Raw genomic sequence first — 15154 nt, 5'->3', positions numbered from 1 at the left:
TCATTCTAATAGAATTCCATTGTGTATATATGTACCACGTTTTCTTTCATCTACTGAGGGGCATCTGGGTTGGTTCCATATTTTAGCAATGGCAAATTGTGCTGTGATGAACATTGTTGTGCTGGTAGCTTTAGTGTGGCCTTGCTTGTAATCTTTGGGCTGACTCATCTTTTATTATCTCTCAAAAACCATAGTACTGGGTTCCCTATCCCAATGTCAGACTGTAGTTAAACAGCATGTGCTGTCTGGAATTTTGGTCATTTATATAATTGCCATGGTAAAATATTCCCTGATTCCTCCTTTCCCACTTGAGGTCCCCATAGTGCTCCAGGCTTCCCTAATTCCTGCATTCCCTCCACCTCTCCACTCTTCTGCTCCATACAGTGCCTCCAGATTTCTTCTTCCCTCCTCTCCTCTCCCACTTGATAGAAACTTGTGGCACTGCCTATTTTTTTTTTACCCCTCCATGTCTCCATACAGTATAAAGATTTCCTTAATTCTTTCCTTTCACTCCTCCACTTGATAGGAAAAGAATTATTTCCCTGTACTCTCACTTGAGATAAAGGCAACTTAAGGATTTCCTTATTCCTCTGTTTCCTCTGCTTAGACAGTTCAAGAATTTCCTTATTTGTCCCTTGCCACTACCCTACTTGAGACCGAGTTTTCAAAATTTGCATTCTTCTGTTGCCTCTACCCCTCCAGTCTTCCACTCAAGATACACAGTGCTCAGTGGTTTTCTAGTTCCCTTCCCTCCAATCCATCTTAAGTTTGGAACTTGGCAGTGCTCCAGGTTTTTTTACTCCTCCCTTCCCTCACTCCCCTGCTTAAGATAGTGTCATAGACTTCCAAAACTTCCTTTATGAATCAATGATCCTGAGCTCATGCTCTGAGCAAACCTCTCCAGACAGGCACTGTCAGTAGCAGCCCAATCTGATCACTTCACTTCCCAGAAGGTCTCATTGAAACTTTCATCCCATAGAATACCAGGGCAAATTTCCTCCTAGCAAACAGTAAGGTTACATAGCATGCCCATCCCTCCCCTTTGTTCTCTCCCTCCTCCTTGTGCCTCTGGTAGCCATGCTCAACTTCAGTGGGATCAGCTTTTCTAGATTCTACTTAATGAGTAAGACTATGTGGAGTTTATCACCAGCTGATATAAATGAGAGATAGATTGATCGATTGATCAATAGATAGATGAATCATGAATCAGAACACTGTATCAGACTCCATAAATGGGCAAATATTATGTGTCAACCAAAAATATATAAAGTGCTTGAAAAATATTTTTAATTCAATTGGAAGATGGTGGCTCACACCTGTAATCCTAACTACTCAGGAGACTGAGATAGTGGTTCAAAGTCAGCCTGGGCAAGAAAGTCCATGAAATTCTTATCTCCAGTTAACCACCAAAAAACCAGTAGTGGAACTGTAGTTCAATTGATAGAGCACCAACTTTGCGTGAAAAAACTAAGCCAGTATCTAGGCTAGTATCAACAGATACACTAAGAAAAACTTTCAAGCCACTTGGTAAAACTAGGCCAGGCCTCCCATTTCTCCAGTGTTCTTCAAACAGCTTCTGAAGAGAAAGCATTACCACCTGGAGTGCGTGCCACCCTTCACTGGATTCCCCCAGTGTGGGTTCCAGTGCTACTTCTGGGCCCCAGTGTGGGTTCCAGTGCTACTTCTGGGCTTCAGCATTCTTGCCCGCCTGCCTGCTTACAGACACCTCTGTGGCCTTTTCTCTAGGCTATTTCAGCGCTGCTTGCTCTCCCTTTCCAGCCTCCTAGGTGCCCTTCCTCTGAAGGTGAGCACATATTTCCTGTGTATTAGTGTTTCTCTGGCGGTTCTGGCCCAGGCAGAACTGTGGCTCTTTCTGACCATGTTTTCCCTTCCTTGTGAGATTACAAGGCCCTAATAAGCAGGATTCATTTCTACATTGTTGCCTCTTTTAGAACAGGGTGGCCCAATAAACTGGACATTTCCTCCATGACTGAAGCACAACAGCTTTCTCCTTTACACTGGATGAAGCAAGAAGGCCCTGCCTCAGTGAACTCAGGCCAGGGAATCCCTTCAGCACAAGGGGACAAGATTGGCTGCTAAGTGGACTCTTCAGAAGGGCTTTGTGCCTCTCAAAGCTCTTCAGAAAACAAGGATACCAGCTGTCCCCCTTTCTCAGACTAGCAGGCCCTGGCCTCTCATCTCCCTCAGAACTCTTCTGCCTAGCAGGGTATCAGAGCTCAGTGCCAGTTGTGCCAAAATGGGGAAGCAGAGTTGGCAGATGGAAGACGAGTTGGTGTTGGGTTTTATTTTGCTTGGGGACCCCCATTGTTTGTGGCAGCAGAAGGCCAGATTACAGAGTGATGAGCTCTGGAAGGAATTTGCCACTGGCTGGAAAACAATTGCTGCTTGTTTTCTTTCCTGCATCTAAGGATCCATAGGAGAAGGGGAGCATGTGGGCAAGATATGCCACACTTCCTAACTCCAGAGAAGCCATTTGTAGCCAATCTAGCAGGTTAGCCGTAACCCACTCACCACAGTGCATCTGCTGTCCCCACACCCCATCTTTCCCCCACCCCAGCTTCCTCGGAAAGGAGGATTGAGAGGTTTGAGGAAGAGAGCAGTGTTCAGCTGGTTTGCCTGGTTCTGAAGGTACCTGATCTTCACAGTGGGATACATACTCGACATGCAGCCTGGCCATGTCACACCTCAGAATAGGACAGTCCCAGAATTGGTCCCTCTACCCAGCATGGTGCCAGGACCTCCCAGAAGGAGTCTGCAGTTGGGGATAGGAGGCCTGAGAGTTAAGGTTTTGAGCAGGGTACTGGACAGGAACTGTATAGAAAGGCAGCTCCAACAATGTGCACAGATGTTCCTGATGTCTTAAACTGAGCAGCCGACTGAAAAGTGTGTGTGTGTGTGTGTGTGTGTGTGATGTGTTTTCCTGCCCAAGTAGGAAAACCTTGACTCTGTGAGAGCTCTGATCACTTAATTTTAGTGTCTGTTTCTCTCTTGCAGTCCTCAGTGTGGTGAGCAGGAGGTAAGACACTCCATGAAGTCTTTTTTCCACTCAGAGGCCGCTTGACTTTGCAATTCAGAAATCAGGGCCAGCTCTCTACTCACATAGTCCTAGACTTAGGAAAAAATCACTTTTGTCTCAGAAATGAGAGAAGCCACAATAGTTGCTCCATTTGTTGGTAAGTGCAGTCCCTGAGCCCTTGTTAAGGGTCTCTCTCAGTGGAAGTACATTGAGATTGCTGTGCAGCCATCACCCCCATCCCATGCCCAGAACATTTCATCTTGCAGACTCCCCACTTTCCTTCTCTCCACATCCACCTGACCCCCTTATTCTACTTCCTCTGAAACTTGACTCCTATACTTTGTATGAGTACATGCAAGCACTTTATGTAACTGGAATTATGTAGTGGTTATGTTTTTGCGATTGACTTATTTTCTCATAGCACAATGTCCTCAAGGTTTATGTAAGTTGTGGACTATATCAGGATTTTCTTTCTTTTTAAGAGTGAATAACGTGTGCAGTTTATGTACATCCTTTTGCTTTCCACTCACTTGCTTTGGGCTACTTAGGGAATAATACCAGTATGGACTGGGTGCACGAATACCTGTTGAGAGCCTGTCCTTGGTTATTTTAGGTATATGCTCAACAGCAACACTGCTAGATCATATGATCATTTTGTTCCTTATTTTTAAGAAGCTACGCTGCTGGTTTCCACAGCAGCTGCCCCATTTTGCATCCCCTCTAACAGTGCAGGCAGACTCTGAGTTCTTCATATCCCCACCAATACTTGCTACTTTCTGTAGGTTTTGTCTTATTTGCTTTTTGATACACTGGCTAACTACAAACCCCAGGCCAGTCTGGAAATCCTTCTACTTCAGCCTTCTGAGTGCTGGCGCCACAGATGTGGCCCCAGGATCATCCGCTACTTTCTGTGTGTTTGATAATAGGTGTCTTCATGGATATGAAATGGTCTCTCATTGTTTAGTGAAGTTGTTCATCTTTTTATGTGCTTATTAGATGTTGGTATGTCTTTTTGGACAGATGTCTATCCAAGTCCTTCGTACATTTTATTAGCTATACTAACTGAACAAAGGGGTTTTATTGTGATATTTCCATACATGCATATATTATACTTTGATAGAATTCGCTACCACCTTCATTGTTCCTTTTTCATCTCCCTTTTCCTCCTCTTTACAGCAATTTTAATGGGTCTCGATTCCATTTTCACACATGCATATAAAGTACCTAAGTCATATTTGTCACATCAACCCTCTCCTTTTGCCCTCCACTTATTTCTTTCTCTAAACATTTTACACAAAAATTCTCTCTCTCTCCTTGTCTACATTTTTCTTACATAAGAAATAAGAATCCAGGGGCTGGGAATATGGCCTAGTGGCAACAGTGCTTGCCTCGAATACATGAATCCCTGGGTTCCATTCCCCAGCACCACATATATAGAAAACGGCCAGAAGTGGCACTGTGGCTCAAGTGGCAGAGTGCTAGCCTTGAGCAATAAAAAAAGAAAGAAAGAAGGAAAGAAAGAAAGAAAGAAAGAAAGAAAGAAAGAAAGAAAGAAAGAAAGAAAGAAGAATCTGGAAGTAGTGATGTGGTTTAAGTGGTACAGCACTAGCCTTGTACACAGAGTGGTTCAAGAACAGCGCCCATGGGCTGGGGATATGGCAGTGGCAAGAGTGCTTGCCTCGTATACATGAGGCCCTGGGTTCGATTCCCCAGCACCACATATACAGAAAACGGCCAGAAGTGGCGCTGTGGCTCAAGTGGCGGAGTGCTAGCCTTGAGCGGGAAGAAGCCAGGGACAGTGCTCAGGCCCTGAGTCCAAGGCCCAGGACTGGCCAAAAAAAAAAAAAAGAAAAGAAAAGAAAGAAAGAACAGCACCCAGGCCCTGAGTTCAAGCCCCACAACCAACAAAAAAAGAAAGAAGAATCTACATTTCTTATATAAGATTTCTTATGTCTAGATTTCTTATGTAAGAGACAACATGTAGTATCATCCCCAATCTGGCTTATTTCAGTTAGTATGATTCTAGTTTTAGCCACTTTCTTGAAAATTATATAATTTCATACTTTTTAGAGCTGAATAGTATACTAGTGCATTGTGCATGAGTGTGTATGTGGGGGGGGGGCGTATTTGTGAAGGACTGTTAAGTCAGCATACAATAGAGATATTTGTACATCCTTGTTCATTTACATGGCTATTCACAATAGCCATGCAATGGAATTGGCTTAGATATCCAACAACTAATAAACACATAAAATGTTTTACAGAGATGATAGAGCAGCATCATATAGTAGTTCTCATCTTAGTTTCTAGAGGAAACACCATACTGATTTCCACCAACAGTATATAAACCTCTAATCCTGGCCAGCATTTGTTATTGTTTGTTTTCTTTATGATTACCATTGTCACTAGGATGAGATGGAATCTCAATATAATTTGATTTACATTTCTTTCCTGGCCAGGCATGTTGAACCTTTTCTCATGTTTTTATTAGCCATTCATACTTCTGAGAACTGTTTGATTCATTTTCCCATTTATTAGTTGGGCTATTTGTTCCTTTGGTGTTGAGTTTTGGAGCTCTTTTTATATATTCTGAATATTAATCCTTTATCTGATGAAGAGATGGCAAAGATTGTCACCCATCTAATAGGTTTTCTCTTGGTTCTGATAATTTGGTTTTTGTGTGGGGGTGCAGAACCTTTTTAACTTGCTGCAATCGCCTTTAGCAATCCTCATATTTTCTTAGTAATTGGAAATGATTTTCTTAAGTTGAATAAGTTATAAATAGTAAGTGCATATCAGAGATATGATTTGCAAATATTCCCTCCCATTTGTTGGCTTTTTACTCTATTGATTCTTTCCTTGGGTGTGCAAAACTTTAATTTTTTTTTTGAGGTGATCCAACTTATATATTTTTTCCTTTTGTTGGTTGTAAGAAACCATATTTTAAACCAACTCCTAGACTATGGCTCCTCTAGGTATTCCATTGAAAGAAAGTATAAGACAAACAAGATAAAATCCTCTGCCCTGAGTACTGTAATGTGTATGCCTCTGGGTATCACACCTGCCTCCACGCAGCAGTCACTTTCTGTTGGGGTCAGCTGCACCTTTAAGGGGCCACAGCTGACCTCAGCCTGTCCCTCCCCTTCCTGTCTTTAACAGGAAGAGAAGAAAGTCTGACATCACTTGAGGGACAGCCCCTTGGGACCAATCAGGGCCCCTCTCTTGTGCCCGCCTTTGGAGTATATCTGGGAGGCTCCTCATTTGAATAAACAGAAGCCCTAGAGGTTTTCTCCAGGGACCCGCGCGTCCGTGTCGTTCTTGGCGGCTTTGGGGCACCCTGCGACCACACGCCACCGAGGCTACCTACCCGTGGCCATCTCTCTCGCGTGAGCGATAATGGACCACCCAGGAAGGGGCGGACAAGCCCCTTCCCCCCCCCAAGCGAGGGGAAGTCGAGAGAGAGAGAGAGAGAGCGCCCACAACTTTCCCTGAATTTGTACTAACATGATCAGAAACACTTTCTTTGAGTGAGGGACTGGTACCTGTAATCCTTGTTATTTAGGAGGCTGAGACTCAGGGGAGCAAGATTTGAAGCCAGCCCAGACAGAAAGTCTATGAGACCCTTATCTCTGGTTAACAAGAAAAAAGCTGAAAGTGGAGATATAACTGGAGTGGTAGATCAGCCTTGAACAAATGAAAAAGTTAAGGGATAGCACCTCGATCCTGAGTTCAAGCCCCAGTAGCAGCACATGTTTATGCCAGACTGGAGGCATGGCTTAAGTGGTAGAGAAGCAGCCATGCAAATAAGTTGAATGAGAATGCAAAAACCTAAGCTCAAGCCCTGGCACTGGCACTACAAAAGAAAATGAAGGGGCTGGGGATATAGCCTAGCGGCAAGAGTGCCTGCCTCGGATACACGAGGCCCTAGGTTCGATTCCCCAGCACCACATATACAGAAAACCGCCAGAAGCGGCGCTGTGGCTCAAGTGGCAGAGTGCTAGCCTTGAGCAAGAAGAAGCCAGGGACAGTGCTCAGGCCCTGAGTCCAAGCCCCAGGACTGGCCAAAAAAAAAGAAAATGAAAATAAGACAGTGGAGGGAAGGGAGAGAGGAAGAGAAAGAGAGAAGAAGGGAGGGGGAGGAAAGAAGGAAGGAAGGACACAAAGAACAAAGAGCTTACAAAAGCAGAAAGAAAGGAGAGGGGAGGGGAGGGAAGGAGAAGAGAGAAATAAAAGAAGCAAAGAACGAGAAAAGGGAAAAAAGAATTAGAGTAAGTCCATCCCTTGGAAGTGTATGCTAAACAGAAAGTTTCAGAAGGTTTTGCATTTTGGACTTGTTGTTGTTTTGTCTGGCTGGGCTTTGTTTTGATGGTGGTGGTTTTGTTTGCTTTGCTTTGTGTGTGTGTTTTTTCCTTGCCTTCTAACTATGATTTTTAGGTCCTATAACAAGGAACCTTGAAGAATGAACTTTTAATAAAAATCCAAACTAAGCCACTTCTTTAGAAGAAAACATCCCAGGCTTACCAGCCAGCTTGTATCATGACTGCAGAAAAGATCACCTTATAAAGTCACTAATGGTCCCAAGCAGGGTGATCCAAATGCAGACATTTAACTGTTCTGGGAGATAAGCAGTGAAAGCCTCTTAGGAGAAGCATTCGGCATATGGGTCCTGGCTCCACATTTTATGAGCCCTAATTCCAGTTCAGTGGTGACTACTGGGTCCTTTGCCAAGAAGATTGGGAAAGCTGGTGTGTCAGCATCCAGTGGACATCATCTATGATGCCAGACCACTCTTCAAAATTACAAATCTGCTGGAATGAACTCATTATTTTTGTCTCATACGGGAAATGCTGCTAGTCTAATGGACCATGACTTTGACCCACTTGGGCCAACTGGAAAGGAGAAAGGGGCTCCCAGGCAGGAACCGCAAAGCTGGGGAGATGCTGGGCAACCTCTGCTACGTCAGAGACACTGTCCTTCTCCCAGGAGGTCCCAAGTAAGCTGTGCTTACCGGACCTTGGGCTCTGAACATTTCTGCCCAATCCTCTTCTTTCTTACTCTTCCAAAGAATGTTAAAGTCACATGTCAGGCTGAGGCAATGGCGGCTGTGGAAGATGACACAGAATGATATTACCACAGTCACAGTCAATTCCTGGTGCCTACTGATAGGTTGAAACTGGGTCCTGGTAACTAACTATAATCCTAGATTCTCAGGAGGCTGAGATCTGAGGATTAAGGTTCCAAGCTAGCCTGGGCAAACAAATACAAGACTCTCCTTATCTCTAATTAAGCAACCAGCAAAAAACAAACAAACAAAACAGAAGAGCAGGTCTGGCTCACATGGTAAAGTACTAGCCTTGAGTGAAACCTCAAATGAGAGTGTAAAACCCTGAGATCAAGCTCTAGTATGAGAACAACAACAGCAGCAGCAACAACAACAACAAACCCAAGAGCCAAGTGCCAGTGAGTCATACTTATAATCCTAGATACTCAGGAGACTATGACTTAGAGTAGTGAAGATCAAAATCAGCCCAGACAAAAGAGTCTGTTAGTCTCCATCTCCACTTAAACAGCAAAACGTCACACTGAAGATATGGCTCATATGGTAGAGTAATAGTCAAGTAAGCAAGCCAAGTGAACATGAAGCCCTGAGTTCAAACTACAGTACTGAGGTGGGGGGGTGGGGCGGTTTCAAGAAACAGGAGTGATCTGAGAAACAAATTTGACCACTTGGCATCCTATTGTGCTATAAGTAAGATGAAGGTTCCCAGGAGAGGCCTTTAGGAGAGGAAACCCTAGCAGCCTAGTGTAAGAGCTATGTCACACTCAGCAGCACCAACACAAGCAAATATTCCCAACACTGCCACCTACACGGACAGATATTCACCTGCACCACACACGTGCAGCACGTGTGGCTTTTTGGTGGCTAATTGGACATAAGACTCACGTGGACTTCCCCACCCCAGCTGGCTTTGAAATCCTCAAATCTTAGCCTCTAGAGCAGGTAGGATTACAGTCATGAGCCACCAGCTCCCAGCTTGGTGGGAAGTTTTAAAAGAGTAAGTTGGTATTCGTGGGAGATAGCTGCTGGAACTTGGGGAAGAGTCAAGCTTGAAATGGCCGTTGCAGAACTTTAAGAACTCTCTGTATATGTACTTTTTTTCTGGTGAATGTATGCTTGTCTTCCTTTTTAGGTACCCTGGCTTATTTTCAGCACAGGTCAAGTTCACAGGCTTCTTGAAGCCTTCATTATTGGGCCTGTGGAAGTCCAGGTGGTTCTGATGAGGCCAGAAAGTAAACAGTTCAGCAAGTGGAGGGCCCAGTGAATTCCAGATATCAAAGCTACTGTCCTTGCCTACCAGGTACACACTTCTTTCCTGGCCAAATGCAACTTCCCAGCTTCGACCTGAAGTCTGATTCCGTTTTCCTATCTGCTCTTCCCACAAAGTCAGCAGGGGAAAAAAAACTGGCTTGAAAAAAGCCAGGACAAAAAGGCTCCAGGTTTGTTTGGACATGCCCCGTGCTCTGTAAATCAGCATTTTAATGAGCTTAGTGAGCATGAATCAGAGACACCAAGGTCACATTTCCTCTGACATACTTGGGCGTGGGGGTGTAAAACGTACTCCAAGTTTTTCCTAATCCAAAATCAGGAGGCAGGCCAGACCCCTGTCAAGTCTCCTGGCTTCCTGATGTTCGGCCAAGCAACTAGAAACAGTTCCTTGGCAGCCCTTGGCTGGGACAGGGCTAGAGATTGTCCATGGCTCTTAAGTCCTGAACCAGCATCGTACGTGACAGCCACACCAGCTCCAATATCAATACCAAGGATACCAAAGTCAAACAGAATGGGAGACAGGCGATACTGAGAACAATGAAAGGGCCTGACATGAAAATTTCAGTAGGACACAAGCAATTTTATGAGAACAAACATTCCCAAAGCCACTCACACTTCCAAACACATAGCAGTGATCATTAAACCACAGCAACGACATACAAACAGGGCAGCTTGCACATTGAGAGAAATACTCCTCCTGAAGTGGAGTCGCATCACTGTTTCTAAGCTCAAGAGGACTCTGCTGTGGTCGTGTGCCTTTTAAAACACGAGTTTTATTTGACTTGACTTAGGAGCTGAATCCCTTTCTCTTGCAACGGATCCACTTGGTCTTCTACACAAATGAATTTCCATCCAGCAGGTAAGGAAAGACTGAGTCAGACAAGAAGAAAGGACGCATTTTACATTCAGTCTGAGAACTTCTGGAGAAGGTGTAGACACGGGATGTCATTGTCACCCACCTCCGGCCTCCATCTCATTAATAGGTAGCTGCCTGTTCCAGCTCTTTAGAGAGAAGGCATCCAAAACTCAGGGGGCAGCAGTCAAGGATAGCTTGAGGCAAAAGGGGCGATGTGGGCTATTTACATGTGGCTGGGGCATATGTCACGCTGACCACTATTATAATATATAGGCAATGCTTATTTTTTTTTTCTAGCCAACTACTGGTTGCTTTCTCTTCTTTTTCTTCCTCTGCAAGGAAGCTTGCTTAAGGCCTCCCTCCAAGCCTGGTCCAAGTCACAGGTCAATGCACCATGCCAGAGGGAAGTGCTACTGCTCCAATCTCCTTTACCATCAACCCCCACTCGTGTGTCCTGACACTCCGGTGATGGGACGTTCCTCCTAATTAAAACCACGTGGTGAGGTTCAGCTGTGGAAAATCGCTGGATCCTTTCTCCTCCTTCTCACCTCCTCTTTCTCTCATGTAACACATACATACAACTTTCCCTCCCTTCATTTAAGCAAACAGCTCTCTCTGTGATTAAGTGCAGTCCCTTCTTATCTAAATAGTCCACAGATGTATGAAGACACAGGCGCTTTCTGCTCCTATTTGGAGCTTGTTCTGGTACCCATCTTCATTCACCTACAAAAAGCATCCTTGTTTGGCTTTTGCTGACAGAAATTCCTAATACCCTTCACTCCCCAGTAAATCGGCTCTACTCAGCAGGCTGTCCTCAATTTATCAGAGGTGGGATTTCTCTCCAAATGTCTCAGTTTTTCCCCCTTTCTTGGCTACTCCTGTAACCTGAGTTTGAAACTGCCCAGATGTGAACACAAGGAATAGGAAAAGCCCCAGTTCTGTTGTCAAATTCCTCTATTACTTTAGCTGTCCAGATAAATAAATACTTGCAGCCAGCTACCTCTGACAAGCACCGTGGAGCTGGGGATGGGGACATTTGGGAGAGGACATTGCTTAGGATATTAAGAGATTGTGAGGGAAGCGAAAGTCTTGCTGATGGGATCCATGGGGACCCAGAACAAGCAGTATCTGGGGGGAAAGAAGACATGCTATGAAGGAATTGAGATCTAGGGTTCTAGGTGCAGTTCAGTGGTACAGTGCTTGCCTAGCATGTGCAAGGCCTTGTTTTTTTATTCCTAATCACACACACACACACACACACACACACACACACACACACAATATAGTAAATGTCTTAAGAATAATAAACCCTCATTTTTGGTTTATGACCAGCTCTGATTCTCTGGATTGACTTCTTAACCCAAAGCATGGCTCATATTTTAAGTCCCTAAGCAATGGGCTCTATATACGAACCCCAGAGACTCATCACACCAAAGATACTAATGGAATCCATTGGAGCACATCTACCTTACATGTGCTGGGCAGACCAGCAACCACCTACCATAAGTAACTTCTATGAACTAAAACCTAATGAAAATAATCTACAGAATGATGTGTGAGAGGCTACGTGGAGATCATTCCTTTTTCCCCATCATTCTCAAAATTGAAATTTCATCTGCAACCCAAATGGTCATCAAGAACACAAATGACAATAAATGCTGGAGGATGGAAAGGAAAAGGAACCCTTATATATGCTACTGGTGAGAATGTAAACTAATGCAACCACTACAGAAATCAGTATCAAGGTTCCACAAGAAATGAAAACTACAACTCCCCTGCAACCCAGCAGTGCCATTCTTGTTATTTATGAGAAAGAAGGTAAATCAGGCATTGAAACACTATTCACAATAGCCAAGCAATGGAAACAACCCTGGTGCTCTACAGCTGATGGATGGATCAAGGAATTGTGATTATATATACACAATACAGTCTTATTTGCCCATAAAGAAAAATGAAATTATGTCATTTGCAGAAAAAAATGTCTGGATCTAGAGACCATCCTCTTTCATATGTGGGTGTTTTCTCTCATATGTGGGTGCTATGTATGCCTAAAAGATATATATAAATGATAAATCTGAATAAGACATGGTATATGTATGCGTGAGGTGCCATGGTTAAGCCTCTTTGAATGATTAACATGAACTTTAACAAAACACTGAATATTAGGAAGGTGAAAATGTCCTCTCTAGGGTATAGGTGCTAAGGGGAGATGAGTAAGGGACCAGAGAGGATAAAGCAGGTGAATATACTCAAAATATGTACATATGTGTAAATGAAACAATGATTAAGAAGAGAGAATGACGATGGGCTGAGTCTGATCAAGGCACACACCTCTTTGTACAATGTATTGATGCCAATAAGAACAAGTTCAAAAAGTATAGTAACCTTGAAATAAAACTCAAGACAACAATAGGAACATGATCACATAAGATGATGCTAAGCGAAACGACTCCATGTTATAGAAATAAGTGGTTTATCATTGTTGTTATTTTCAATGTACTATGTGAAATTATTCCCTTTTTCCTTTGTCTTTCTTTCCCGTGGTTTTACCCCTGGTGTCACTGTAACTGATTTTGGTACCCTGGGTATTATATATACATTTATAGGAACTAGGGAAGGGAAGGGGAACATCACAATGAAGAGACAAAGGGTAAAAGGTGAACCAATGCAACAGCAATACTTAGAAGACAATACACTGTAAACCAAATGTACAACTGGGAGGGAGGAACTGAGGAGGAGAGAAGATGGGAGAAAAATGAAGGAGGAGGTAATAAGTTTGATAATTAATGTACTCACTGCCTTACCTATGAAACTGTAACCCCTCTGTACACCATTTTGACAATTTAAACAACAATGGGAAATGAAGGATCATGGCAGTGGTGCCTTTATGGGGGTGACAAGGACATCTGCATGCAGTCCAAAGGAAACCCTTGCTTGTTAACCACTGGGAACAAAGATATTCTGCATGGCTGGGCCAGTGTCTGTTTCAGCAAGCCAGGCACAAGAATAAGTGAAGGTTTTTCAATGTCAGGCAGTAACTTTAACAAAACCATACAAGTCTTCCTACTTTACCTAAGAGAGTACCATTTCTGTGCTTATGTGTGGTTTGGGGGTGATTTGATGCTGTTTGTTCACTGTTGGAAGAGCTACGGGTTGCATCGGGTTTGAGGGTGCTCTGTGAATTGGGAGCCTCCTCAGGTGGTATGAGCACTACAACTGCTTACAGAATTGAAAGTCCTCTGGAACAATTCCTTAGGCAAGAAGCTTGCAACCTAATAAGAAACAGCTTAGATTCAGCAAAGGGCAACATTGGGTCTGAAGGGGAAGCCAGCAGTCAATGCAGACCCTGTGCCTACCACAGCTGGGACTCAGGGGTTCTGGCTAAGTTAGGGTCCCGTGTGAAATCCCAGACACATCTCAACTTAGAGTCTCCATCTGCAAACAAAGAAGACATCTTGATCTACCACTCCAGTGCCCAAGGTCCAGCTTGCAATCGGAATGTGGAGTTGGGTCAGAGGGAAATGAACCTCTGCAACCTGACACTAAGAGAAGCCCCAGCAGGGTGTAAACCACATCCTCATGGAGCAAATATTTAACCTGCTCTGTGATCTGAACTGAACAGTCTGGAGCCATGTGACTCAGGCACTTATTCAGAGATGACAATGGTCAATGGGAAGAGAAGACAGGGCAGGCCAAGGCGGCTCCCTGGGCCCCCTCCAACCACTCCTAGTTGGCCTTTGAGACTGTGGAAACAACTCACGTGTCTGTGTGTGAGTGGGCACCGTGGGAGAGGAAGTCACAATCCACACTCGTTGATTAATTGAGTGATTTTAGTCAAGTGAATACACAGCAGGAAAAGCATGAAAATAAAATGAACACATATGGGAATTACTATTAACATAAGTGATAACATCAAAACATCTGGTCAAATGCAGTTAAAAATACAAATGAAATGGAATGTAAAACATTTTCACAGTATTCAAAGCTTTCATAAAAGATTTAGTCTCTAGAAGAGGGATCCTCCACAAAGTAATCAGGGGAAGCAGGAATTCCATTATTATTGATTTGTGGGTATGGGTCAGAGTGGCTAGTCCCTTGGCCCAAGAAATTGCCTAAGCCATGCTTCTAAAACAAATCATGGAGGCCATCCCATGTATGTAGTTTACAGTTCCAAATGTAAACTGAAGCTCTGATGGGATTATGCCTTGAAATTCATGCTTGGAATTCACGTTCTGTTTTAAGATGGCTACTGATATTCTTCAAAGACTTAGCCAAGTTCTGTCAATGGCCTTGCTCCAGAATGAATATTTTAAAGCTTTACAAATCCAACCTCTGTGCTAGCAAAATATATTAAACCACCAATGGACTTTCTCTTCTGGAAGTCAATGACTAAGCCAATGAGTCTGCACATTGGTTTTATTACGCCCTTTGTTAAGAAAAACAAAGGTTGGTGGTCATGCAGCTTTGCACCCATAGATAGCCTCTCGTTGTTCTAAACTTGCTGATGTGGTATGTGTCTAAAGCTCTAACTAATAGTTACAGTGAGACTCAAAGGCCAGGGACCTTTCCAGTTCACCAATTTGCAGCAAAGTTTTCTGAGATGTGGCTTCCTACCTGAGAATAAACTCACTCAGAGAGCCCTTTCATTGCCTGGCCACCATTCTACATATTCTTCCTGTGGGAACCACTAATACCCTGGATGAGACCCTCTCTACAGGCCCCAGCCTGTGGAGAGAGCCTGGCTGCATAATGCACTTTATCAAAATGAGCAGATATATAGGAACACTGAAGGCTTGACTTCATCAAAATCAAGGTCCAGCTCCACTCATTCATGAAACTGCTCTGAATCTTAGTTGACCAATAGCAAAGTAGAATATTGCTAATTACTAATATATATATTTATATACACACATTTTAAAATCACCCCAAATTC

The sequence above is a fragment of the Perognathus longimembris genome, chromosome 21 (assembly GCF_023159225.1).
Source record: "Perognathus longimembris pacificus isolate PPM17 chromosome 21, ASM2315922v1, whole genome shotgun sequence".
NCBI classification, from domain to species: domain Eukaryota; kingdom Metazoa; phylum Chordata; class Mammalia; order Rodentia; family Heteromyidae; genus Perognathus; species Perognathus longimembris.
This window is presented reverse-complemented; position numbering follows the sequence as displayed.